The 24,226-nt window shown below is 46.4% G+C and overlaps 1 protein-coding gene across 4 annotated transcripts in view; it reads right to left on the reverse strand.

Moving 5' to 3' along the window:
- The window catches only part of LOC137374405 (toll-like receptor 8), a 59,711-nt gene that overhangs the window by 30,092 nt on the left and 5,393 nt on the right, over positions 1-24,226 (reverse strand). Inside the window, exon 2 of one of the 4 annotated variants that reach the window (XM_068040467.1) lies at positions 515-661. The exons of the other annotated variants lie outside the window; for them this stretch is intronic. The gene's annotated coding sequence lies outside the window, so the exon portion shown is untranslated. The remainder of the gene's footprint in view (positions 1-514; positions 662-24,226) is intronic. 4 annotated transcript variants of the gene reach the window in all.

Raw genomic sequence — 24,226 nt, forward strand, 5'->3', positions numbered from 1 at the left:
CCAGATATTCCCTTACCTCTCACTGCAGCTCCAGCAGGTACCGTGTTGCCGACAACTCCAGAGGCATGTTGTCAGCATGGGCCTGGCCTTCAGCAGTCCTCTGACTGTCAGTAGCCTCAGCTGTCACTTCCTCCATCAGCTGCTCGGGCATGTCTGTGATGTACTCACCAGTTCACTAGCTTTTGAACCTGAATCTAATCGTGAACGCATACCCACCGATGTGAGTCTCTGTGCTGCTGGAGGGTGCAGGGAATGGTGTGACATTGCATCCTCTGAGGCTCCCTCCTCCTCCTCAGAGGTGGACTGATGGCCCCCAGTCCCTGCAGCTGATCCTCCTTCGGGATTACTGAGACCTACCTGAGAGAACACAAACATTTAGGGGTCAGGGGCTTCACATCTCCTCATCTCAACCATGCCTGCTGTGGAACTCCATGTGTCCAGTGGTGGCCACATGGGGACTAGGCCTCATGTGTTGCCCAGATGCACCCTTGTGGCCCTGCACTCGTTCACTTACTCTCTGGAGTTGATACTCCTGTTTCGGCATCAGCAATCGTGCGGCCACCCTGTGACCTAGCCAGTTCCAGGGCCTTCATTGCTGCGAGGGTCAGAACACAGATGTCTGGGAGGCCTCCACCAGTCTTTATTATTGTGCCCGTTTCTCCTGCAAACAGAAGGTTAAGCACTGTTAGTTTCCCCATGAAGACTAGCACAACAATTATGCTGGTGGCAGCCCTTTGGCCCATGATGGTGGCTCACATAAGGCCTTCTCCATACATCTGCTGTCCAGGGTTGTGGTGAAGATCATCAAAGACAGATGCCCACCTGTCACTGAGATGCAGCCATGCATCTGAAAGGATATACTGCTCTCTCACCCCCTTGCCAACTGGGTGATCGCTCCCTCCCCACCTAGTGCATTGTCTTACGTTGCCACATGTAAGCCCAAAGGGGAGAGCAGTATAGAGAACTCACTCGGGTGGAGCAAAGGAGATCATTGAACCATTTGCAGCATCGTAATCATGTTCGGAGGTGGAGTGGGGTGGTGACCCCATGGCTGCTGACCTCCTCAGCAATCTCCGTCCAGGCTTGCTTGGTCAGGCAGAATGGTCTCTTCTTGCTGTCTGTTGGGTAGAGGATCTCTGGCCTTGCCCTTGCACCCTGGAGGAGCGAGTGTAGGGAGGCATTGCTAAACTGTGGGGCCACCCATTGTCTTTCCTCTGCCATGGTAGCAGCAGCCTTCCGGTCAGCTCCTTGGGTCTCTTACCTGTTGGATGGGTGCAGGGGACTTGACTACTGGTGTAGGGGTGCAGGGGTCTTCAATTCTACTCCAGGAGTGCAAGGGTCTTCACTTTTGCTGAATGGCTCTTCAACAATGTTGCTGAAGCAATCATTAACAGCAAGGCAGCACTGCATGCAGTCCTTTATATATGGCACCAGCACATGCCTTTGAGTCAGGTGACACTGCCATCAGCGCCTCAGTGCCTGTTCCTGCTCATTAATTGGACTGGCTCTGCGCCTCCAGGTAGTTAATTGGCTGGCTGCTACATGATCGCGTTCAGCTGGCTGCATGACTCTGGAGCAGAAGCAGCATCCGCTTCTGCTGCCGCCGTCAGGACCTGCAGCCTTCAAACAAAATCACAAGAACACAAGAAATAGAAGGAGTAGTAGACCATATGGTCCATCGAGCCTGCTTTGTCATTCAATACAATCATGGCTGATCTTGGGCTTCACCTTCACTTTCCCGCCTGCTCGCCATCCCTTGATTCCCTGAAAGACCAAAATTCTGTCTCCCAGCCATAAATGTATTCAATGATGGAGCATCCACAACACTCTGGGGTAGAGAATTCCAAAGATTCACAACGCTTGAGTGAAGTAATTTCTCCTCATCTCAGTCCTAAATGATCAGCCCCTTATCCTGAGACTGTGCCCCTGTGTTTTGGATTCCACGACCAGCGGAAACAATCTCTCAGTGTCTACTCTATCCAGCCCCTTCAGAATCCTATTTGTTTCAATGAGATCACCTCTCATTCTTCTAAACTCCTGAGAATATAGACCCAATTTACTCAGCCTCTCATCAGAGGACAACCCCCTCATCCAGGGACCAATGCAAGTATATCCTTTCTTAAATGTGGAGACTAAAACTGCACACGGTACTCCAGATGTGGTCTCACCAAAACCCTGCACAATTGTAGCAATACTTCCTTATTCCTGTACTCCAATGCCCTTGCAATAAAGGCCAACATGTCATTTGCCTTCCTAATTGCTTACTGTATCTGTACGTTAACTTTCTGCGTTCCTTGTACAAGCACACCAAAGTCTTTTTGAACATCAACACTTAAAAGTTTCACACCTTTCAAAAAATACTCTGCTTTTCTATTCTTACAATCAAAGTGAATAACTTCACACTTGCCTACATTATACTCTATCTGCCATCTTGTTGCCCACTCATTTAACCTGTCTATATCTCTTTGCAGTCTCTCTGTGTCCTCCCCACAGCTTACCTTTCCACCTATCATTGTCATAGAGAGATACAGCACTGAAACAGGCCCTTCGGCCCACCGAGTCTGTGCTGACCAACAACCACCCATTTATACTAATCCTACATTAATTCCATATTCCCTATCACATCCTGCCACCTACCTACACTAGGGACAATTTAAAATGGCCAATTTTCCTATCAACCTGCAAGTCTTTGGCTGTGGGAGGAAACCGGAGCACATGGCAGAAACCCACACGGTCACAGGGAGAACTTGCAAACTCCGCACAGGCAGTACCCAGAACCAAATCTGGATTGCTGGAGCTATGAGGCTGCGGTGCTAACCACTGCACCACTGTGCCACCCCTATCATCAACAAACTCAGATACACTACTCTCTGTTTCTTCATCTAAATATAGATTGTAAATAGCTTAGGTCCCAGCTCTGATCCTTGCTGCACTCCACTATTCACTGTCTGCCAACTTGAAAATGCCCCGTTTACGCCCATTCTCTGCTTCCTGTCTGTTAACTAATCCTCTATCCATGCTAATATAGTAACCCCCAAGTCCATGAGCCCTTATCTTGCCTATTAACCTTTTGTGTGGCACCTTATCGAATGTATTTTGGAAATCCAAGTATACTACATCTACTGGGTCCCCTTTATCACCCTCCTAGCTACATCCTCAAAAAACTGTAATAACTTTGTCAAAGAGGATTTTCCTTTAGTAAAACCATGTTGACTTGTTCTAATCATACTGTGCTTTTCCAAGTGGATTGTTAAGAATTCCTTAATAATAGATTCCAGCATTTTCCCAATGACTGATGTTAGGCTAACTGGTCTGTAATTCATTGTTTTCTATCCCCCTCCTTTCTTGAAAAGCAGTGTAACATTTGCCAACTTCCAATATGATGGGACCGTTCTCGAATCTAAGGAATTTTGGAAAATCATAGCTAGAGCTATTTCAGTAGCTATCTCTTATAGAACCCTAGGGTGTAGGCCATCAGGTCCTGGGGTTTTGTAGGATTTTAGTCCCTTAAGTTTCTCCAATACTTTTTCACTGCTGATATTAATTACCTTAACTTCCTCACTCTTTTTAGCCCCAGGTTATAATCTATTCCTGATATGAAACTTGTGTCTTCTACTGTGAAGACAGACACAAAATATTGGTTCAATGCCTCTACCATTTCCTCATTCGCCATCATAATTTCTCCTGTCTCTGCTTCCAAGGGACCAATGTTTACTTTAGCTACTCTCTTCCTTTTTATATACCTATAAAAGTTCTTAATATCTGTTCCATAGGGCTGAATTTAGTCAGCCCATCATGGGTCCCAGTGGTGGACCCGGAAATGGGCTCGTCAAAAACCGTCACGTGTGTGGCTGACCGACTGACCGCGATCCCACAGCAGCCGTCGCATTTGAATGCAGAAGGTGTGGGGCCTGTCCCATTGTAGGACGGGTAAGGTGGGGCTGGGCAGCGGGACACTGATGGCATTGTCAGCAGAGAGGAATGCAGATGCTGGTGCCATATTTAATGAGCTGCCAGCCCAGCTTAAACTGCCACTTCACTGACTGACTTTGCCTTTGATGCTGCTGTACTGCTACGCTGCTGGCCCCCTACCTGGAGTCCCTGTGCTCCTGTACTCCTGCCCCCCCCAGACTGGAGTCCCTGTGCTGCTGTACTGCTGCCCCCCAGGCTGGAGCCCCTGTACTGCTGTGCTGCTGACCGTCCTGCCTGGAGTGCCTGTACTGTTGTACTTCTGTGCTGCTGACCCTCCTGCCTGGGTTCCCTCTGCTGCCGTGCTGCTGACCAAGACCTCAAAATCCCGGAGCTCTCCAGAAACCAAGGAGGATGATGTCAGGCAGAAGACACTGGGTGGCCCCACAGTTCAGCAACACCTCCCTGGAGAATCTTCTCCAGGCTGCAAGGGAAAGGCGGGAAGCCCTCTTTTTAAGGGCTGGCAAGAAGAGGTCCTCCCACCTGACCAGGCAAGTCTGGATTGAGATCGCAGAGGAGGTCTGTAGACGTGGGGTCACCCAACATAACTTGGTACAGGGCCATGAGAGGGTCAATAACCTCCTGCGTTCTGCCAAGCTGAGTACTCCATAACTCTCCTCTTTGAGGCTTGAGTGTAGCTACGTGGGAGGATACGCCACATGAAGAGGGAGACACCACAAAGGGGGTTAGGCGTCACCACATCCTGGCAGATGCATGGATGCATCTCAGCAACAGGCCACCTTCTTTCACAGGTCAGCCCATTGACATTCACTGAGAGCAGATGTAGGGAAGATCCATGTAGGAAACCCCATCTTGGGGTGAGGGGCTGCCACGAACTGAACTGTTCTCTTGCTGTTTCTGCGAAGTCTTACTATGTCCCTCTTTCCACTTGAAGGACAAATGGGCCCATAACACCAGGGAGACCTTGCGGACTCCTGGGGGAATAGCTGATATCCAGCCTCTTTCCACGGCTGAGGCGGAGGCACTGGAGCTAGCAGGGACCCATGGTGGCCGCTCAATAGTGGATGGTGAGACTGGAGTCTCCACACAAGAGAGAGAGAACTGTCTTCATTTGACATCTGCCACATTTCTGGAGATCCACATCATGCATTGTTGGCATGACAAGATCTGCACAGCCTAACCTACGAATGTTTGTGTTCGGTCATGCAGGTCAGCAACCGCAGGAGGCTCCAGCTGAAGGATTGAAGAAATCCGACCATAATAAGGGGTTATAAGGTTAAAAGGATTATTTTCCTATGAATTAAAAAATTAAAAGCAGAGTTCATCAGCGTGAAAGGTTGGAAGAAGTTCATACGCATGCCTGGACATGCCCCTATGGTCGAGGACACAGCACAATTGCCTTTTCCTGGAACACAATGGCAGGTTCTGAAAACAGGAACTCGTCCCTAAAAAGTCATGAACATCATCATCTCAGTAAGGCACTGATAATACGGGGGTTTCATAAATAATCATTCTAAGTTACCACAGTATAACAATGGATAACATGATTTTCTACAGATGGACCTAAATCACCTGTCAACTGAATTCAGGAAACTGAGTTATAAATCTTAAAACAAAATTGGGGGACTACGAAGTTTACCACCATTTGCAACTTCCAACCTCCTGCTAGCACAGCCTTTTCTTAGAAATTAAACAATGAGAATTGTAACTAAATTATACAGCCTTATTTGGGAAATAGAGGGGGGACAAACCTACTTGCAAAGAGGTAACACTCCCATACATTAAAAAACTTAGCTATGCAGCTTAGAAACAGTGTAAATATTGGAACCACAAGGTGGATCTTTAGATTCATTGGATTTACTTCAGCGTTTCTTTTTTTTTTAAATTCATTCACGGGATGTGGGCGTCGCTGGCCAGGCCAGCATTTAATGCCCATTCCTAATTGCCCTTGAGAAGGTGGTGGTGAGCTGCCTTCTTGAACCGCTGCAGTCCATGTGGGGTAGGTACACCCACAGTGCTGTTAGGAAGGGAGTTCCAGGATTTTGACCCAGCGACAGTGAAGGAACGGCGATATAGTTCCAAGTCAGGGTGGTGTGTGACTTGGAGGGTAAAGGTGCAGCTACTGTGGTGGGGCAACGATAGTTTGGCTCTTAATTGGGATAGAGGTAAACTCTGTAACTTTCTACTTGGGGATTTAAGATAAATGTTGCTTTAAATTGTTATGAAAGTGCTTCTATTTTTTAATATTTTTTTGAGGACTCATGTTTTAGAATTGTGGAGATGGATTCATTGGAGGATTGAAAAGATTCCATGGATGTGTTTTTTTTTTAAAGGATCACTAAAAGGATACTTCAGATTTTTTTGAAAAACAATTACTGGAAGATTCAAGAAGTGCTAAATAAACATCAGAAGCCTTGCTGGCTATTGAAGATGTTTACAGAGAAGATACATGTCTCAGTTTATGGTGGTCATGAGGTTTTGACTTTCTGGTTGGGGTGTGGACTGTTTTGAATACTGTTTTGAGTCAGTTGGAGATAAGCCTGCTAAGAGAGCAGTCACCACCTGCTCATCCTTTTCCATCTCTTTGAGAATCCTGGAGAATTAAACGCAAGAAATGGAGAAACTGAAACAGCATTTCTCCTGAGAATCTTTTGGAAGAGTTCCTCTCAACATCTCCTGAGCAACCTGCTGCTGAAAGGTCCTAGTGACCTGTCTATGTGTAGTTGGACGCCAGACCATATGCCATCTGGAACATTACATATCTTATGCATTTTCTTCAAGAATTAACAAGTATTTTGGCCAAAACATGTCTATTTTCCTTTAACCAGTGTGTGTATATGTGTGTGTGTGTGTGTTGGGTATTTAGAAGGGAATATATATATATATTTACTGTCATAATTCAAACTCTGTGTCAGGCAAGCCCCCGCCTGCCAAGAATGAGAAAAATTGATTTCGCCACATGAGCATTGATTTTAAACTATACTTGGTGAAGAAAGAACCTGCTTTGGAAAACAATTGGAGACTTTGGCTGGAGAGAGACATTAGCATATCAACAGACAAGTACTTCAAAGGACAAAGGAGCTATTCCCTGCTCTAATTTAATCCACAATGGACTTTTGATTACCAGATGTTGAAGGTGGAAAGGCTAGCATTCCAGGTTAACCGCTAAGATGGCCGAATACACAAACAGACATGGCTGGACCAGTTTGGTCACATGACTGGCTTACTGTTGGAGTTTTTTTGAATTTGAACTTCCAACAGGGAATTTAAAATCAGAAAGCTGTTTTCTCCTGAACTGAGAACACCTCTCTCCTGTCTGCTCTCATCTCGCTCTCACTAGCTTCGGAAAGCATTTAAGACATATGAACACCAAGAGAGAAAAGTCTCCTACAGTGAACAAGGTTTAAGAAGAATACTGGGCCCCAACAAAAAGTAAGAGCTGTCTGCAATCAAGGACTCTATGATGAGCTGGAAACACAGAAACAGTAACAAGAAACACCCTTGAGAGACTGCCTCAAACTTCTCCATTTTATTTTTCTTCTGCCCTTTTCTGTCCCTATTTGTATGTGTGTATTATGTGTGCATGCTAGCGTGGGCGCGTCGTATATCCAGAGGTGTTAACTGTATTAGAGTTTAAGTTTAAGGTTTAATAGATTTCAACTTTTCTTCTTTAAACCTAAGAAAGCCTGTTTTTGCTCATTTCCTTGCCTTATAATTGGAAAGCTGTGAGCAAGGATTCACAAAGGGGGAGCTCAAAACATAGTGTTTAAAAATAAAACCCTGTTACAATAAGACCAGGTGAAGACAGTAAAAGACCCCTAGACACTTTTCTCACCTGGTCATAACAGAAATTTGGGTGCTAACGTCCGGAATTTTACCCACAGACAAATGAGTGAAATTCGAACTAGGAAGCCAAATTGTTACCGATCAAAAGAGCAAATTTCAAGACATGTTTTTCTTGTGGTTGTGTGTGATTGAATACTAATATGTCTGCAACTGAAGCTAGTCATTCTCCAAGCCATGCTGAAGTAACTTGGGAGAAGTTAAAAGCACTGTCTATGGAGGAGTTCCAAAAAATGGCTGAGCAGTATGTGATCACTGTACGTGGCAAGGCTAGGAAATGTGAACTCCTAAGGCTAGTGGCCAACCATTTTTCCCTTGTATCTGAATAAGGGGAAACATGTTAGAAGTAGACCCAGAGAGGGTACTGCTAGCAAAGATACAACAGGAACAAAAGAAACTTGACTTAGAAGACAGGAAAAGAGAAAGGGAAAGAGAGGGACAGGGAAAAGAGAGAGAGACAGGAAAAAGAGAGAGGCAGGAGAGGGAGAAAGAGAGAGCCTTCCAGAAGGAATGGGAATAAACAGAAAGACAGGAGAAAGAAAGAGAGAGGCAGGAGAGAGAGAGAGAGAGAAAGAATATTCCGGAAAGAATCCCAAGCGAGAGAGCTGAAGCGGCTGCAGTTAACTAGGGGGCGACACAGTAAATCTAGTGAAAGCATTGCCAATATGGAGGAGCAAAATTCAGGGCTGGGTACAAAATGGCTAAAATTCACTCAATTATTTCCAACTTCAATGAGGAAGATGTGGAAGTGTTTTTTGTGGCTTTTGAGAAACTGGCAAGGCAGGTAAAATGGCCAGCTGAGTCCTGGTCTCCCTTATTGCAAAGCAAACTAACCGAAAAAGCTCATGAGGTTTTGTCCTCGTTGCCAGATGAGAGTTTCATCAAATTATGAACTGACCAAACATGCTATCCTTGGGGCATATGAATTAGTACCCGAAGCCTATCACCAAAAGTTTAGAACCCTCAAAAAGCAAGCCAATCAAACTTATCTGGAGTTTGAAAGAAATAAGCAGCTGGCTTGCTTTTGACCAGTGGCTGAGGGCTTTAAAAATCCAGCTCAGCTATGAGACTCTCAGAGAATTAATTCTGTGAGAATTTGTCCGAAAAGGACAAAGGGTGGGAAGGTGACAGAAGCCCAAGCAGTCCTGGAAGAGAAAGGAAAACAGGAGACACAGGGGGCCCTCCTCCAGCCAAAAAGGAAGGTGCTGTGAGCAAGAGTGAGACCCAGAGACCTGTGTGCTTCCATTGTAAAAAGGCAGGGCATTTAAAAGCTGACTGCTGGGAACTAAAGGGAAAACCTATAGGGTTAATTAGGGGACACCCGCTCAGTGAAGACGGGACCCTGATGGAAAACACAGAACAAGCTGTGGCTTTAACTGCAGTAAGAGTTCAACTCAGGAAGCTTACTACAGCCAGAGCAGTAAACGTTAATAGGATTCCTGAAGGTTATCAGGGTTTGGTGTCTGAAGGAAAAGTAACCCCAAATCCCTCAAGTGAGGCAAGCAAGCCCATAGTAATTCTCAGGGACACAGGGGTGACTAGATCCCTTTTACTGGGAAAAGGCCTGACCTTTCCCCCAGAGAGTGCACTGAACACAAAAATGGTGGTAATTGGTATTGCAGGGCAGTGTATGCCTGTACCTGTACACCGTGTGCACCTGCAGTGTGACCTAGTTTCGGGACTGGCGACCGTAGGGACTGTCCCTAGTTTGCCTGTGGACGGGGTTGACCTGCTCCTAGGTAATGATCCGGCAGGGGTGAAGGTGGTAGCCCCCCCAGTAGTGAAAGAAAGACCACAGGAGGTCAGAGAGACAGAGCGGTGGCAGGAGACGGTCTTCTGCAGTTTCCCTGAATGTGTAGTGGATCAAGCCATGATCAAACCAGCTTCCTCAGAGGAGGCTGCATTGGCACTACAGGGAGATGACCATGAGGTCTTCCTGTCTGAGACTTTCTTTGGAAAGTTAGGAGACCCAGGGAATGAATTAAATGGATTTTCCCTAGGCGAGGCTCAGTGAGCCGACCCAGTATTGCAAGAGTTAGCACAGGCTGCCCAGTCTGAAAGTGAAGCAGAGGAAGTCCCTGATTGCTACTATTTAAAGAAGGAGGCACAGAAGAGGAAATGGAGTTCTCCTCACAGGCTTGAGGGCAAGGACTGGACAGTAGTTCATCAGTTGGTGCCACAGAAGTATCGGGGAGAAATATTAAGAAGGGTCCACAAGACTACAGTAGCTGTACATGCCGGTATACGAAAGACCAAAGCCCGCATAAGACAGCTGTTTGACTGGCCAAAACTTCACAAAGATGTGGTGGAGTACTGCAGGAGTTGCCACAGGTGCTGGGTTGAGGGAAAACACCAACCTACAGCGAAACCTGCGCCCCTAAGTCCTGTACCGGTGTTAGGAGAACGCTCCAGCAGAGGGCTGGTGAACTGTAAGGGACCCCCGCCGAGAACAAAAGGGGGCAGGCAGACACAAGGCTGGCAAAGCTTTAGAAAGAGAAGGGAAAAAATGACCAAGAGGGCAGGTTCAAGGAAGTCCGGCAAGAATCCCGGATGAAAACCCCTACGGTCTAGTCAGCCAACCCCAAAAAATATGAAACGTTAGACCCCACATCCTCCTATGTAAATGCAGACTCTAGAAGCACCCCACCAGAGTTGCTAATGGCATTTACAGGAAACTGCAGATACAAAGAGAGACCTCTAGGGGCACAGAAACCATGAGGGTGATGCCTCACCTAGTCATAGCGTCACAGGAGAGTGCAGTTATGTCTACACAAATACCTGCAGGTAGGAATGTCCCAGAGAACAAAAGGGAGAGTAACAAAGATGCCCCCCCCCCCCCCCCCCCACAGTCAGAGGAAAAGGGATCCACCCATCCTCTGAAGTCAAAAGTCTTTGCATGACTCAGAGTTCAGGATAGGTCCGCCCACTGCTAATTCTGCTGCGAAAAAAAGGGGAAATTAAAACAGCCCTGGGACCTTGAGAAGACCATTTTTAATAGGCTTTAAGATTGGTGAATGAATGGAAATGAATGAGAAAAATGCATGTTTTTTCTTTCTGTATCTTATACTTCTCTCAAACCCTGTAATAAAATGTGCCATTTTTCTTCAAATCGCATTTCATTCCCCTGGATGTGGAGGTGTCAGGCAAGCCCCCGCCTGCTAAGAATGAGAAAAATTGATTTTGCCACATGAACATTGATTTTAAGCTATTGTTGGTGAAGAAAGAACTTGCTTTAGAAAACAATTGGAGACTTTGGCTGGAGAGAGACATTGGCATTCAACAGACAAGTACTTCAAAGGACAAAGGAGCTATTCCCTGCTCCAATTTAATCCACAATGGACTTTTGATTACCAGACATTGAAGGTGGAAAGGCTCGCATTCCAGGTTAACCGCTAAGATGGCCAAATACACAAACCAACGTGGTCACATGACTGGCTGACTGTTGGGGTTTTTTTGAATTTGAACTTCCAACAGGAATTTGGAACACAGAAAGCTGTTTTCTCCTGGACTGAGAACACCTGTCCGCTCTCATCTCGCTCTTACTAGCATCAGAAATCATTGAAGATATGAACACCAAGAGAGAAAAGTCTCCTACAGTGAACAAGGTTTAAGAAGAATACTGGTCCCCAGTGAAAAGCAAGAGCTGTATACAATCAAGGACTCTACGGCGAGCTGGAAACACAGAAATAGTACAAGAAACACCCTTTAGAGACTGCCTCAAACCTCTCCATTTTATTTTTCTTCTCTTTTCTGTCCCTATTTGCATGTGTGTATTGCATGAGCATGCTATTGTGGGCGCGTCGTATATCCCTCGGTGTTAAATGTATTAGAGTTTAAGTTTAAGGTTTAATAAATTTCACTTTTCTTTAAACCTAAGAAAGCCTGTTTTTGCTCATTTCTTTGCCTTGTAATTGGAAAGCTGTGAACAAGGATTCACAACGGGGGAGCTCAAAACACAGTGTTTAAAAATAAAACTCTGTTACAATAAGACCAGATGAAGACAGTAAAATACCCCGAGACACCTGTCTCACCTGGTAATAACACCTGTGTTAAAGTTTTGCATCTTTATTGACTAAGTCTTGTTTTATAATAAATTAATACTTTTGCTGTTTATTAAAAAACCCTGGTTGGTGGATTTTATTCTGAAATAAAAATGGAGTATATAATCGATCGTATCAGTAATTGGGTAAACATTTAAATATATGTTGTGACCTGTGGTAAAGTGGAACTCGAGAAAGACAATGCACTCCTCCCACCCCGGGTGTAACAAAATGTTGATGGTTACCTTAAATATTTTACTGTAACACAGTTTAGACTTAATAATTGGATTCTCTACTAGTAATAAGATTATACTTTCTTTTCCTAGAACTATTAACGTTGCAATTGACTTTCCCACCAAATGTGAATTGAATGTTCAGTTCTTTAGTAAGCTTTTATATAACTTAGAAATTATATGTTCTCAGAGTCTTCGGTATCCTGTTATGACCAAGTGGCTATTGGCGTGGCTGGTTTCCACTGTTCACCTCTCAGCTGACCACAGCAAGTGTTTTTGTTACTAGCGTTTTAATCCTAATAATTTCTATCTTCACTGCCTGCAGTGCATTATGGATATTTCCTGGCAGTACAAAATCAGAAATGTGGCAGTCTTCACAAAGGCTGAGCTTCCAAGTGTGTTAGCACTAATCAAACAGAGGCGGCTTCAGTTGATCAGACATGTCCGCAGGACGGAAGACAGTTACATACCCAAGGACCTTCTCTATGGTGAAGTGGCCAGGGCCAGACGACCAGTGGGTTGCCCAAAGCTCCGCTTCAAGGATGCTTGCAAGCGTGACATGAAGGCCCTAAATGTCGACTATTGCACTTGGGAGTCACTCACTGGTGAAAGAGGGAAATGGCGACACATCCTGTGGACTGGTGTGCACTACCACAATGACCAGTTGCTCCAGCAGCTTGGCAACAGGCGTCAATGTCAGAAACAACAACTCACAGCGTCACTTGGCAGCTTCATGTGCAACACTTGTGGCAGAACCTGCCTCTCAAGGCAATCCTTGAGATGCTTTCACAGCCGTAAGCAAAGGTGCACCAAGAGAAGACACCCTACCTAAATGGGGGTTTGCTGCGTGTCCGTCATCTTTCATAGATGGAAGGATGCCAACCATTTTAACCCCTTGTGTTTTATTTGCCAAGTAAACAGACAGTGACAGGTTTTCTTGTAGGTTTAGAACAGCAGATTAAATATTTATTGAATAATAATTATTCCCTGAAAATGTTCACAACACCACTCACACATGCATTCACTCTCACATGCACTCTCAAGAGAAGATAAATAGAAAAGTACAGGTTAAGAAGTGATCAGAGTTCAGGTTATCAAAGTCTTGTTTCAGGAATAATGTGTGGGATCCCCTCGGAAGGTGAATTTTAAAGTTGCAGGCCTGTTTGCTGATTGTATGGTAATCTTTGGGCTGTTGCAGTCTCTTGGTGGTTCACTTTGGGATGAATATGGTGCTGATGTCTTAGGTCAATTCTCACTGGTAGAAGAGTGGTTCTTAGAAAGGCACTCTCTTGTTTCTGCTGTAGCTAGCTTCCAACTTGTCTCAGCAGGATTCAACTCTTGGCTGGAACTGATCTCTCTCATTCTCTTTTAGCCTCTCTTTCTCAGCCTTGCTGCAATTCAAAATGGCTTTTTTGTTGTACTATGTGGCTGAGGACAGACCAAACTGATGTTGGTGTCTCAAGTCCTGTCCTGAAAAGACTTCCCTTTGTTCCTCAAAACGATTACCTTTTTCGGTGAATTTTATAAGGGTTGATTTCGCCTATGTGATTTCAGGTTTCAGTCCTAGCTGGGCTGTATAAAGGCCTTGATGATGGCCCCATTCTGAAATGAGGGTGGTTCACACTGCATTTTAATGGGGGTTATTCGGAGACGAGAATTCTGAGAAAGGTTTTGTCTCATAGTGTTTGAGTATGGCTCACATATAGGTGTGATTATCTGTTGCATTTCCATGCAGATGGGGCTTAATTGGTTTTCAGTCTTAATAGGCATGCATGTGGATTTGAGTGCAAGAGATGCTGAGGGTCATGTGTCTTGTCCTCCATTTTGTTGACAGCACATGTAGCAGTCTTTTAAAAAATTGTTCCAATTTTTATAACTGTTCAGTTTGGTTCTGTATTCTCATTGCTGCACTCCTTGTGAGCATGACAATCCCAGACTCGAGAACCCATCTCCGTATACTTTTCAGTGGGGAGGTACATTATTGAGGAGAGATATCCAGACCCTTGTGATATCCAGGTTGATATAATCTGGCTAAAACTTGTTACAAAGGTTATCTGGAGCATGATAATTTTTCTCACTGGCTCCTTTCCTTTGGGGAGAGTTAGATGAGTTCTTCAGACACATTCAAGTGTCTGTGAGATCTGTCTTTCTCAACCTTAAGTGAGACTGATCATCTGAGAATCCTGATCCGGAATAGTACCAAAAAGGGGCCAGGATTATAATCCACTTCAATTGGTACCCAACATGTTTCTGTGTTGATACAAGAACCTGTACTTATATTTATATCTAAAATATATCTTTTAGATTCCTAAGTAGAGAAGGGATGTTTTGCTGACAGTGGTACTGAGACCCAGATTTAAGCATCTCGAGGCAACAAGTCCCTGATCAGACCTTGTCGAACTTAAATCAGAACTCTCTCAATTTAACATTGAGGTTTAGAAATTTCTTATAAATTTCAGTTTAAATCTTAACTGAGGTTATGTCCTGACAAAATGGCAAACCCTGTTGGAATTGGCCAAGTCTTTCCATTAGGAAATCCAAACAGTTGCTTTTTTAGAGCATATAATCTTATCCTATTTCCTCCACAAGATCAGGTACTTATCTTTGAAATAGAAGGCTTTGATGCCGATGGAGCAGTTAGAGCCCCTGGCACAATTGATGATGATCCCCAGACCCAGGGGATACAGAATATCCACTAGGATCATCAAACCAGTACTCCTGACCCACAAAATTCCTTAATGATAAAGTGCACACCCGCACAATTGGGAGGCCTGATGAATGGCGCCCGACAAGGCAGAGGGAAGCATGGCCGAATCATAGGACCCAGGGCTGCATATGTTCCTGGGGGCTATGGGTTCTGGCTAAAGTAGCAAGCTCTTAGTGAAATAAATATTCAAAATCTTCAGGAAAATTATAGACAATTTAGGATTCACTATAATGAATGCAGACAGGCACAGCTGGAGCAGCAAGACTTGCTGTACCTGTATGCCAATCCCAACAACTGCAAATTATGCCCCTTGGCACTTCAAACCTTAGCTCTATATACACCATGGGCTGGATTTTACCAAGCCCACAACATCAGGCTTCGTGGCGGGGGATGGCCGGAATATGGGTCCGGCAGCAGCCTGCCACGGAGACCAACGCCGGGAGGGCCAGACCCGATCCACCCAGCAGCAGTGAGGCTCCGTGGCAGCCATGCTGGGCGACGGGAACAACATTGCAATATTTAAATGAATAACATGAATAAATTTCAATAACCTTACATCAAATCTTCCGGGCCACTCCTGCACCTTCAATTCCCCATCCAGGTCAACGAGACATGACACTGACAGGAAGGGGAGCAGAGTTAAGATTTTCAGTGCGGGGTGGGGGAGGATGGGGTCAAATAAACGTAATGGGTGTAGCGGATGGTGGGAAGAGGTGAACTTTAAACTTTGTGAGGTTTGGTGGGGGTGGGGGGGAAGGTCAGATTTAAAGGTCCGCGACACCCTGGTCCACTCCTCCATTACCCCCACCACCTCGTCCCCGTCCCAGGGCACCTTCCCTTGCAATCGCAGGAGGTGTAATACCTGCCCATTTACCTCCTCTCTCCTCACTATCCCAGGCCCCAACCACTCCTTTCAGGTGAAGCAGCGATTTACTTGTACTTCTTTCAATGTAGTATACTGTATTCGCTGCTCACAGTGTGGTCTCCTCTACATTGGGGAGACCAAGCGCAGACTGGGTGACCGCTTTGCGGAACATCTCCGCTCAGTCCGCAAGCAGGACCCTGAGCTTCCGGTTGCTTGCCATTTCAACACTCCCCCCTGCTCTCATGCTCACATCTCGGTCCTGGGATTGCTGCAGTGTTCCAGTGAACATCAACGCAAGCTCGAGGAACAGCATCTCATCTACCGATTAGGCACACTACAGCCTGCCGGACTGAACATTGAGTTCAATAATTTCAGAGCATGACAGCCCCCCACTTTACTTTCATTTTTAGTCATTTTTAGTTATTTTTTCTTGCCTTTTTATTGCATTCCTTTTTACATTTTTTACAATCTTTTTTTGCATTTATTTCATTTCATCTTAGTTTGTTCAGTTTGCTTACCCACTGTTTTTTTCAGGTTGTTTTTCTTCAGGTTTGCACTTGCTGATGTTCAATATTCAGTCTATTCACACCTAATCTGTACTAATGCTTTGTCTTTCAACACACCATTAACATATTGTTTGCCTTTGCTCCGTGACCTTTTGGTCAGCTATGTGGCCTGGTCCAATCTGCACCTTCTCCTTTGTTATCTCTTGCCCAACCCCCACCTCACTTGTTTATAATCTGTGACTTTTCTAATATTTGTCAGTTCCGAAGAAGGGTCACTGACCCGAAACGTTAACTCTGCTTCTCTTTCCACAGATGCTGCCAGACCTGCTGAGTGAATCCAGCATTTCTTGTTTTTGTTTCAGATTTCCAGCATCCGCAGTATTTTGCTTTTAATTTAAAAGGTAAGTGTTTTGTGGGGGGGTGGGGGGGGGGGCGGTGGTGAGGGAAGGGAAAATAGTTAACGTAATTGAGATTGGGGGATGGGAAAGGGGTGTTAGAAATTTATTGGATAAATTTTGGGGGGGATACTGCTTTAAAAATTCTAATTGACCGGCAGGGCTAGCTGCCCTTTAAAAAGGCAGTTGACACCATTGCTGGAGACGGACAGCCCGCCCCCTCCACATGATAGGGGGTGGGGATGGGGGCGGGCCACCCCGGCTATTTAAATGAGCCGCCGAGCGGGATATCGTGGCGGCTCTTTGGCATGCAGTCCGCATGTGCGGCCCTCCAGTTTTTATGCTCGCCACTGATATTGGCAGTGGGCTCTTAAAATCTAGCCCCATTATGGTAAACCAGGATACACCAACCAGGAAAAATACAATTGGATTCTAAAGAACCTTGATAAATTGGAAACCTGTTGTCAAGGATGGAATACCGAATATTTAAGGCAACTCCTTCAAATGATACTGAGCTCTGACCGAGTGCCCCCATTGAACCAGTGTAACAACTGGATTCAAATTTATGCCCATGTTCTCATGGCAACTCAGGGGGGGCATGTAATATGTTCAATCAAGGAAATATTTACTAATACTGCCAGAACTAAAGGCTTGGTAGCTGCTACCAATAGGGCAGAATCCTTACACATGATAACTGCAACATTGTTCAGGGTTGCCTGGCCAACCAATATCAAAATAGCACCCTCAGATGGATCTGTGAGGGTGCTTTAAATGGCTATCCAGATAACCAAAGGAAATGGGATCATGTCGAACTAAATCCAACTAAATCATGACCTATTACGCCAGCCCCAGACAAAGCTTATTGTGAGATAAGAAACTAAAGATAGAAATACCAGAGAGTGTACTCCTGGTACCCAGCGACAGGAACAGCTGAGGCCCAAGTTTCCGACCTGTTCCGGCCAGAAACAAACCCGTGCCTCTGGACCCCTAGGAGGTTGTTCCAGAACATCTGTGCCCCCAACTCATTAGCAGTGAGAGAGATATCTTCCTGGAGAGATGGGATACATATCGGGCCACATCTCATAGAGATGGCAGAGGACAGTGGGATGCCTATTTATAGCGACTTTTGTACCGGCCAATACTATCGAAGGGCCATGGGAGGATACTGACAAGACCGGAGCAGGGATTAAAGAGACTCCTGGCAAGACCGACGTCAATTCCAAATGGGAGATTGTCAAGAAAGTAAACCATCCAACAGACCCCCGAAGGGGTCTGGAAAAGATGATACCCCCAAAACGGTTAAAAGTAAGGTCAAAAATAGAACTCAGAATTCTTAGGATCACACATCTCAGGATCGAAAGACTGACACCCAGCTAGGACCTCTTGAATTCCCCTATGCCCTGGCAACCCTGTTCACCGATGAACAAGTGGAGGCCCTGTTTGATTGAAGAGGGAAAGCCATCAACCTCTGAGGAGGGGCGATCAGAGGTTGCACCATCACATGATGCTCCTGCACCAGTGCAGATACTTTCACTTTGGTGGATTTCTGCTTGGCCTTAGAATCAGGGTCACAGGCTGGTGGGAGCACTGTACACACGCCCAAGCAGCTGGCTGAGGCGGAGATACCTGAGGACACTGACAGTCGGAGGACTGTGGGTGGCCAGGCCCATGCAGAGCCCCAGGATGGTGATGAGCCTCTGGAGTCGACAGCGCAGGGCATGCTGGACTTGCAGGGAGAGGTAAGGCAATATCTGGTGGAGATGCCAGAGGCAATGCGCAGCCATGAGCGGATGATGCAGGAGTCCATCCATGCCATGAGTGCTGCCATGTCTCAGGCGTGTGAGCACATGGCTTCATCCATCTTGAGGTTGGCAAACCTCATGGAGAGCCAGATTCCACAGATGCACACAAACCTGCACATCATCGGCTTGGCCATGAGCACAACACAGCAGTGGCAAGGCAAGAGAGGACAAGGTGCCCGGAGTCTTTTCCCACTCCCTGTCCTTCACTGGTCTGCAGGGAGATTCAAGTGAGCCTTGAAAAGGAGAAAGGGAGGCTGACCTCCACAGCTGTGGCTCCCCTCAGGGCACTCTAAGTGTGGACAACAGCTTCTCAGCCCCTCTACCAGTGATTCATGATGCCTGAGGACAGTCCTGCACCTGCACAGGAAACCCTCAAGCAACTGGGGCCCTCCAGGCCTCAGGCAGCAAGAGGATGTCTGCCAAATTCATCCCAGGCCAAAGGGCAGCCTGATCAGCAGCCTGCCTCCAGTCCAGTGCTGTCGCTGGGATTACATCATGAAGAAGCACTCGGAAAAGTATAAAGAAAAGCATCTAGACACATTTGGGCTTTCACGGGTGTTTGACATGTGCCATTTGTATGGATTTATAAAGTTCACCATTATTACAGCTCAACATTGTTGAAAAATACTTATTCTTCCATGCCTACAAAGAGATGCTCCCTTCACCCTTGCTTCCTCATTGGGCTGCCAGTGTAGGCACGGCCCTCCTTTGGTAAATGTCTCAGGTGTGCCTGAACATGTGGTTAAGCTGGACACTAAACATGGAATCCAGATAGAAAGCAGGCGACAGACTGACTGTATTGAGGTGTGTCTTTATTGCTTTCACTCTGAGAGGCTGTCATGGTGGTTGGAAGCGGGTAAGTATGAGATTGTCTGTTGCCTCCCTATCCCGTCACTCAATGTGCCTGGCCTCTGGTGCAAGAGATTCAAGATCCAGTGCTGCCTGCTGATTAGTCTCCTCCATGTTCTCCTCGTCGGTTGAGGAGTGGGGATCAATCATGTCTTCTTCATGCAAGGCCTCCCACCTTTGCAGTGCTAGGTTGTGCAGATCACAGCAGACCACCATGATACACGAGATACGACAGGACTCCACTGGATTGATCCAGGCAGTGAAACCTCATCTCCAGCAGCCCAGTGGCCTACTTGATGGTTGCTCTTGTGGTGCCACAGCAAGTGTTGTAGTTCTTGTCTGCTGCAGTGTGAGGATTCTTCACAGGCGTGAGTGGCCTTGTCTTCAATGGGTACCGCTCATCCCCGAGAATCCATCCCTGAAGGCGAGCGGGGGGCGTGAAAAGGTGTGGCACATGGGTCTGTCAAAGTATGTAGGCATTATGACTGTTTCTCGGGAAGTGGGCACAGACCTGCAGGAAATGTTTTCGGTGTTTGCAGACCAGTTGAACGTTGATGGAATGAAAGCCCTTCCTGTTGATGAAGGCAGCTGGCTGGTCAATTGGAGCCTTGATGGCCACACACATGCAATCTATCACACCTTGCACCCGGGGGAATCAAGTGATGGCCCTGTAACCGATGGCCCTCTCGGCCTGACTGTCAGGGTCGGTCCGGTAGTGCACATAGTCGCCGACCCTCTTTGACAGGGCATTGGTCACCTCCTTGATGCAGCAGTACGCTGCTGCCTTGGAGCTCCCACACACGTCCCCGCTGGATCCCTGGAAAGAGCCAGATGTGTAAAAGGTGAGTGCCACTGTAATCTTCAAGGCCACAGGCATTGGGTGTCCACCAAATCCAATAGGTCGCAACTCGTCCTGCCGCATGGTGTATAAGTCAGTGACAGCCTCCCCGGAGAGCGCCGTCGAAACTGACATTGCTGGTCAGACATTTGGAGACAGATGAGTTGAGTCCGGTACACTGTCTGGCACAGGCAGACGCTTCTTGGCATGGCCAGCCGCTGTCACTCTCGTCATGGAGCTTTATGGGCTGGTGCAGCTGCCTCATGGCCCTCCCTCCATCGAAGGCTTTGCATCATTGGGGAGATGGTGGCGTAGTGGTAATGTCACTGAATTAGTATCCAGAGACCCAGCCTAATCCCATGGGGACATGGGTTCAAATCCCACCATGGCAGATGGTGGAATTTAAGTACAAGTAATTAATAAATTTAATTAATTAATAAAAAAACCTGCAATTGAAAGCTAGTCTCAGTTATGGTGCCATGAAACTATCATCGATGGTCGTAAAAACCCATCTGGTTCACTAATGTCCTTTAGGGAAGAGATCTGCTGTCTTTACCTAGTCTGACCTACATGTGACTCCAACCCATAGCAATGTGGTTGACTCTTAACTGCCCTCTTAAATGGCCTAGCCAGCCACTCAATTGTCAAGGGCAGTTAGGGATGGGCAACAAATGCTGGCGTTGCCAGTGATGCCAATATCCCACGAAAGAATAAAACAATCACGCCACAGGTGTCCACAAAGACAGGATGTATGAGACCCTTGCCAGCTGATCCAGAGCGCTGCCCTTGCAGAGATAAATTTACCTTGGCATCTTTGCCTTTGCTATTCCCCTTGGCTTATGTGCTAATGGTCCTCAGTGCCCACCCTTGCTGAGAGTCAGCCCATCACCCAGTAGTATGGCTACCAGAGACTTTCACCCGAGACCAAAACTATCCGTGCAGAGTGCACAGCACTGCAGGCTGACAATGGCCTCCGGTACCCCCTCTTCTTCTATCTGGTGCTTGTCATGGCTGCCTTCCCTACCTTTCAATAGCCAGGGATCCGAAGGCAGGTGAGGTCCGTCCGCTGTTCACTTAATTCCAATTCTCTCATTGACTTGTGATCACTTGCATGCTAATGTATTCCAACAGCTTGTTCAGCAATTCAAATAGTCCCCGCCGCCTTGGAGCTTTCCTGCCACTCACTAAATCTGCAACCAATGTCACAACACTGGATTTCTGGGCAGGCATGTCCAACGCAATTCTCCGTCCCCCAACACCTTCATTTCTGTTCCAAATGACCTCACGAATTCCGCCCATAGTGCGCAATGGGCACATGGTAGACCTCAGTTTTCCATGCCCAGGGCGGTGTCACATTTCAGGTTCTTAACACCGGGGTGAACCAGGATAGGACCTTTCTAGTCTGTAGGGCCCAGTAGAATGCCTCCATCCCATTGATTCTTTGAAATCTATACTCCTTTACAATGGTTTGCACAAGGTAAAACTACCTTTCATTACAACATCTAGGCTGACACTCCAGTTCAGTAGTGTAGGAATGTTGCACTGTCTTTTGGATGAGTTGTTAAATCAATGCCCCATCTGCCCTCTCAGGTGGGTGAACAAAGATCCCTTGGCACTATTTTGAAGAAAAGCAGGGGAGTTTCCCCCAATGTTTGAACCAATATCTATCACTCAGCCAATGTCACTACTAACAGGTTGTTGTTTGTGAGGCCTTACTGTGCACAATTGGCTGCCGCGTTTCATACATTACAAAAGGCACTACACTTCAAAAAGTACTTCACTGGCTGTAAAGTATTTTGGGACTTCCTGAACTTGTGAAAGGTGCTATATAAATACAAGTCTTTCCTTTTATAAGTCTTTTAGCTGCAAAAAGTAAGTAAAAGGAGACCACAATAAATAAGGTTATAAACAAGAATTCGCCTAGTGCATGTTATAACTGAAAAACAAAGCTTCTAAATTAAGGATGCTATATTTTATGTTCAGGCTTGTTACTGTCGATGAGTCTCTGCAGACACTCTTCTGTGTGGAATGTTAATGCAGCATCGTCAGCAAAGAGGAGTTCCCTGATGAGGACTTTCCGTACTTTGGTCTTCGCTCTAAGACGGGTAAGGTTGAACAACCTGCCATCTGATCTTGTGTGGAGGAAAATTCCTTCTTCTGATGACTTGAACGCATGTGAGAGCAGCAGGGAAAAGAAGATCCCAAACAGTGTGGGTGCGAGAACACAGCCCTGTTCCTCGCCACTCAGGATAGGAAAGGGGTCTGATGAGGCGCCGCTATGCTGAATTGTGCCTTTCATATTGTCATGGGATGAGGTGATGATACTTAGTAGCTTTGGTGGACATCTGATCTTTGCTAGTAGTCTGAAGAGACCACGTCTGCTGACGAGGTCACACAGAAGAGTGGCTGAAGAGACTCATCGACAGGATTGAGGCTGCCTGCAACGAATTTGGCCTAACCAACAGCCTCACGAAACGAACATCATGGGACAGGACATCAGAAATGCTCCATCCATCAATATCGGCGATCACGCTCTGGAATTGGTTCAAGAGTTCACCTACCTAGGCTCAACTATCACCAGTAATCTGTCTCTCGATGCAGAATTCAACAAGTGCATGGAAAGGCATCCGCTGCTATGTCCAGACTGGCAAAGAGATTGTGGGCAAATGGCACACTGACACGGAACACAAAAGTTCGAATGTATCAAGCCTGTGTCCTCAGTACCTTGCTCTATGGCAGCGAGGCCTGGACAACATATGTCAGCCAAGAGCGACGTCTCAATTCATTCCATCTTTGCTGCCTCCGGAGAATCCTTGGCATCAGGTGGCAGGACCGTATCTCCAACGCAGAATCCTCGAGGCAGCCAACATCCCCAGCATATACACACTACTGAACCAGCGGCACTTGAGATGGCTTGGCCATGTGAGCCGCATGGAAGATGGCAGGATCCCTAAGGATGCATTGTACAGCGAGCTCGTCACTAGTATCAGACCCACCGGCCACCCATGTCTCGGCTTTAAAGACATCTGCAAACGCGACATGAAATCCTGTGACATTGACCACAAGTCGTGGGAGTCAGTTGTCAGTGATCGCCAGAGCTGGCAGACAGCCATAAAGGCGGGACTAAAGAGTGGCGAGTCGAAGAGACTTAGCTGTTGGCAGGAAAAAAGACAGAAGCGCAAGGGGAGAACCAACTATGTAACAGCCCCGACAACCAATTTTTTCTGCAGCACCTGTGGAAGAGTCTGTCACTCTAGAATAGCCACTCCAGGCGCTGCTTCACAAACCACTGACCACCTCTAGGTGCTTACCCATTGTCTCTGGAGACAAGGAGGCCAAAGGAAAAGAAGGTTTGTTACTAACTGTGGGCCTGATATTTTTGGGATAAGAAAAGAAAATCATAGATTATAGTAGTATTTTATGAAGCAGGAATCTTTGTAACTAAAAGAATGGATCTATAACTGACAAGGAAACAGCTGCAGCCCTCAACCTACCCACAAACATGGTCAGGAAGTGGCCATTTTCAGTACTACTTAAAGGTACCATAAGCTGCAGTTGGTAAAGCTGGAAGTAGGTCTGGCAATTACTTTTTTCATTATTGTTGGGACCTTTAAGCCTTAAGACCTTCCTTAAGTTTAATTCCTTGTTACTTTGTGTGGGCTTTACATTGCCCTGCCACATCAGACTTCTGCTCTGTCAACCACCTCTCCTCCACCTGATCTTATCAGCCCTGCTACACTCTTACTTCAGTCTCTGCATGGCTGGACTTTCCACCCTCTCAAACAGTGAGCTGTCTATAAGCAGCACTATTCGCACTGGTAGATTGCCTGCTGCATCTAAATGAGGCCCAATCAAGGAAATGAACCGGACCTCTGAATGATGCCATTAGGAGAACACAGGAACATAGGAAATAGGAGCAGAAGGCGGTCATTGGCCCCTCGAGCCTGCTCCACCATTCAATAAGATCATGGCTGATCTTCTACCTCAATACCATTTTCCCGCACTATCCCCTTATCCCTTGATATCTTTAATATCTAGAAATCTATTGATCTCTGCCTTGAATATACTCAATGACTGAGACTCCACAGTCTCTGGGATAGAGAATTCACCACCCGCTGAGAAAAGGAATTCCTCCTCATCTCAGTCGTAAATAACCTACCTCTTATTCTGAGACTGTGTCCCTTGATTCTAGAGCCCCCCCCCCCCCCACCCACCCCA

The sequence above is a fragment of the Heterodontus francisci genome, chromosome 10 (genome assembly GCF_036365525.1).
Source record: "Heterodontus francisci isolate sHetFra1 chromosome 10, sHetFra1.hap1, whole genome shotgun sequence".
In the NCBI taxonomy this organism is placed as follows: domain Eukaryota; kingdom Metazoa; phylum Chordata; class Chondrichthyes; order Heterodontiformes; family Heterodontidae; genus Heterodontus; species Heterodontus francisci.